At 30.4% G+C, this 5185-nt stretch overlaps 1 pseudogene; it reads right to left on the minus strand.

Moving 5' to 3' along the window:
• Window positions 1–240: 240 nt before the first annotated feature.
• LOC110022700 overlaps window positions 241–5185 on the minus strand; it is a 6718-nt pseudogene continuing 1773 nt past the window's right edge.

Raw genomic sequence — 5185 nt, forward strand, 5'->3', positions numbered from 1 at the left:
TAAGGATAAGAAGGCAGTTCAATGATCCGAAGAGCCAAAGGTTAGTTGTTTTTTTCAGAAGAAAGTTCTTCTAATTGTGGTAAAAACTTGCTTTGCCTGTTCTGTAACTTAAACTTTTCAAATTTTATTTAATTTATGAGAGCTTCTTATCAAATTAATTAATCAGAAGAGATGCAGTTGGCTGTAAGCAATGATCATACAAAAGCTATAAGTTTATCTTAGTGGACAAATGCAAAATTTTTATTGGTTGGATTCTGCATTGTCTATGAACTCTCGCCGCTTGGGGAGAAGCTGTAAAAAACAGGCAAAACAAAAATATAACGAGGGTATTACTTCAAATAGTTGTATTATTGGAGATAAAAAAAATAAATTAATTATGCAATAAATAAATAATATATAAAACTAAATCAAATGATGTAAAAAGTTTTGTTTATTAAATTGTAAAAAAAAATAATAGATCTTAGATATGTAAATACATAAGAATTGGGTGGCATGGGTCTAAATACAGATCACATTTTAAAAAAATAAAATTTTGGTGCTAGATATGTATATATACAAGAATTGGGTGGTATGTTCCAAAAAGCCCACCGCTAGACTGTTGATGTTAAAATGTAAATACAAAAGAATTTGGTTGCATTTATGTAAATGTCCTTAATGTCTACTCATGTGGCCTGTCTCAACTTCTCTCCATTTGGTTTTGTGACTTTTGTTCCACATCACCATATCAAGAGAAGCTCTATCATCATCTAGAATCATCGATAACCTGCAAATAGGCATGACCAGAGGCACGACCAACAAGATCACAACATTTTTAGTACCAAGTCCTTCAAGGGTTTTAAAAGAAAAATAAGTTTCCTAAAAGCATGCATTTGTCAAGATGCATTAGATGTACTAATAAACGAATCACACTTTAAGTGAATTAAAAGAAAAATTGATTCAATAAATCATCTCTATAATAGAAACATGACATGTTTTTATTATTTTAATTCTCATTGCAAAACTAGAGCAACATTTAAAAATTTGTAACTAATACTTATTCATTAGCAAAATCCCTCCCATTAAAGGTAAACTATGAGATATTACTTACTGATGATTTTTAATTTGTTAACCTCCTAATTGATGAGCTCGTGCAACTGAAGATGAGGCCGCAACAGCAGCCACACGTATCCTGCAAATAAAAACATTAAACTTACAACATCTTTCCTTTTCAAATTATTTACCATTTGTGATGAATGGAGCTTAAGACAAAAAAAAAATTGCAATTACCCTTTGTGAACATCAACATATTCATCAGTTTCATCCACAATCTCATCCTACACAACAAATACATCCGTGACCAGCGTAATAAAAATAAATAACTCACATTTAATATAGATTCTTCTACAAGGAAACTATATGGAACACAAGCAAGAATGCAACAAAACCCCGAATATTACAAATATTGAAAATCCAAATACTATCGAAAAAATTGCAGTACTCATTTATGCAAGGCAAGACCACAAAAAATATCGAACAAGAGTTAACATACAAGCAAAAAATCATACCAACTCATGGAAGTTTGAATGATCATGGTTTAATAAAGGCTCTTGCTAGACATAATAAAAAAAAGGATGGAAATGCATCATAGACTTACCAAACGACTCATAACTTTTGAAACAATAAAAGAAATGAGTTGCATGTACCTGAAGGAGTTCTTCAAACACATCCTCAAGAGTGATGATGTCGATAACCTCTCCATCTTCAATATCCTCTGATGTAAGAACCGAAGTGGGGTTGTTACCATTAGCTTGTTTCTCTGGACCCTTATCTATGTCCACCACAAAAGTGTCATCCTCTTTTGATAGTAAAGGAGTTGTCAAGTTTGATTCGTCAGAAGCTTTTTTATTTTCTTCAGACTTGTTCTCTTCAATGAGTGGAAGACTCTTTGTTTTAACTTTAGTCTTGACAACAGCAGCTATATGGCTCCTTCCCTTCTGAAACTCATTTAATATATCATATAGAGGCATATTTGCTGAGACCCTGAAAAAATTTTAGGCATAAGAAAATTTATGATAAATATCATAAAAATGAAAAAAAAGTAAATTTGAGAAACCTAGGAATTCTTCTTATAGAAACAACATTAACTGGCGTCTCTGTCTCAGCACGAACAGCGAGAAGACTTTTCGCCTGCAGAAGAAATTTACCATGTTAAAGAAACCCAAAAAAATGTTCCACATGCATATTTTTTGCTGAACAAAACAATAGATAGAAGTTTAGCGCAACAGACAAATGACACCAACCAGTAGAAAACCAATAATGTTCCTTGGGTTTCCTGAATAAACAGGGATTCTGCTGTGGCCCCGAACTATGATTTTGCTAAAGGCTTCCCTGTAAAAGAACAACGAAAGATGTCTTAGAGTCTAGAATTTGTTAATGCACATCTACAATGAAGAAAAAACATACATTTAAATTCATAAATGACAAATTTTTGATTTAGAGAATCTCATTACTTGGATAAAAACTAAAAGTACAAGGAAAACTGTTCAAATGATAATTTAATAGTTATTTACAAGAAAAACTGCATGGAAATCTACGCTTAAAAATTCATTCAATCAATTGAAAAAATATATATATTGTAATAAAAAATGTATATTGCATTGAATCTGATGAAATATTAATCACGTATACAAGTTTAAATAGATATTTAAAGCACGTAAATAAATTAACAAAAAAAAGATCACGCAATCAAGTTTCGTGCTAGTACAAGATAACACTCACTAAAATATCAAGCTCCAATAGGATAAAAAATAACCATAATTTACATAAACAATCAATATATTATGAGACTTTGGATTATAAAGGTTTCCAACAAGATATGAAATGCAAAAGCTTGAGCAACATAACATAGGACTTCAACATCAAACTATTCTTACAAAACACTGAAAAATTAAAGATATTGCACAAAATTCGATACTCATCAGTCCAACTTTGAATTGACATCTAATGAGAATGTTGATTCAATCGGTGTCATTGCTTCCTCAGCAGTCTGTGCATTAGAAAAAAAGATATTTAAGGCAGATGTTCATAAGAGATATAAAATAACAAAAAAACATCCATGGACAAGACAAATTTTATGCTATAAAGAAATCTCATACAGCATTGACACTGTAGCAATCTGTTTATTAACTACTAAAAGTGAATGTTGAAACAGTGTAAAAATGTACAAATTAATTAGCGTTAACGGTACAATTCATCGATAAAACTAATTTACATGTCATTTCATAAAAAAAGTTCAAAAATTCATTAACCATTACTTCAGGAATGGAAAAAGGGATTCTTAATTTATTTTATTACTATTTTTTTATCATTTAAAAAAAATTGTTATAACATACCTTCTAGGTCATATCAAGGGCACCACTTATTATTGTTGTTTCCACATGGGAGAGCTCTCCTCCATTACCAGCCTAAAATGTTAACACCACAAGACAACACAATATCAGTCATCATATATGCTGATAAAAATAGTAATTATAACAAATAAACTTTTTTTTTTTTTTTTTTTTTTTTTTTTTTTTTTTTTTGTGAAATTAATGTACCTCTTTGCTATGAATAGAAACGAGTGTCTTTAACTGAGCACGTCTAAAAATTGCTGAATCACCATGTCCAAGCGCATAGTCCAAAATCTGGCACAATGTTAACAAGTTAAAGATGAGATTACTCGGGACTTCCTTAATAAAACTATGTAAAAATATTTCTGAGAAGCAACGTGAAAAACGGAACAAAACATGTTTCTCAAACAAGAAATCTAACTTGGCGTCGCTGTGTCTAATAAAACTAACTAGTCAAGTGCAAAAAAAAAAAAAAAACACTAAAAGGATCATGAAAGATCTAAACTATGATTTTTACATGCATACCACCTGTATTTAGATGTCGAACACCTAAACTATGATTTTTACATTTATGCCACCCAAAACTTTCATATCACATTAAAAATACCGATATTTAAACTCTTAAAATGTAAAATACACTATTTTTCTGAAATGGTATGGTGACATATATGCAAAAATTGAAGTTTAGTTGTTAGATATGTAAATACATAAAAATTTACTGATATTCTTGTAAATTTTTCATGAATCAAATACCTTTCCAATTGGATAAGCTAGAGGATAGCAAATTATCATTAATATTCGCACAAGCCATACAAATTTTGCACCCACGGCCAAGCCATATCTTGTACATATGGCTTTTGGGATAAACCCCAAACACAAACATAAACAAACAATAACGTCTAGGCTAATAAGTACATGCTAAGGAATTTCAAGCTCTGAAAAACTGCAATATAAAAGGGGAACACCATACCTCTCCAAAAGCCAGAATAAATGTTACCGACAAGATAACTGCGACGACTGGATTAAAGATCTTATCAAGAAATAAAGGGAGGGCCTGTAATGAAATGAAAACATGAGACAACCTAGAGGTATAATACAAGTAATAAAAAAAGTAAAAAAAAAATCTTATGAATATAATTAGGAAGATTTACATACATACCACTCAATTTCTAATGTATTTACAAATCTAACTCTTAAAATTCAATTTTTACATGTATGTCACCTTACATGTGCAAGAAAAGATGTATTTCATCTTTTAAAAGTTAAAATAGTGGTATTTTTTATGTAATAAGAAACATTTGGGTGCTCTAAATGCAGAAAAGTAAAGTTTGGGAATTGGGTGTTATCTTTGTAAGTGATCTTTATAATTATTTACAAATTTAATATTTTTAGGATTTATAATACGTATCAAACAAACAGATTACAATGCAATCATAAGCTTAAAAAAGACATAAACAGTTAAGATTGCATATAATTTATCGCCATAAAAAAATTTTCATGACAGACAAAATAATGCTAAATATAAATTATTGCATAAAAAATATATTTCTTCCTGCAGTGCAATGAGAGCAATCACTGACTACATGCCTAGCAAAATACATTTCCATAAACATAATGAGAACAACCTAGAAGTATCACACACAGGTAAAAAAAAAAAATCTCAGGTATATAATTATTCACCAACTTAATAAACAGTTCCGCCAAGTTAAGAACATGTAGATGCATACCTCCATGGCAGCAGCATTACACAATAGCAGAGTCACCAGGAGTTGATGTCGCTTTTTAACAACAGGGAGAATGGTAGCTGCAACAATAGA

This window comes from Phalaenopsis equestris, unplaced genomic scaffold, assembly GCF_001263595.1.
Source record: "Phalaenopsis equestris unplaced genomic scaffold, ASM126359v1 Scaffold000202, whole genome shotgun sequence".
NCBI classification, from domain to species: domain Eukaryota; kingdom Viridiplantae; phylum Streptophyta; class Magnoliopsida; order Asparagales; family Orchidaceae; genus Phalaenopsis; species Phalaenopsis equestris.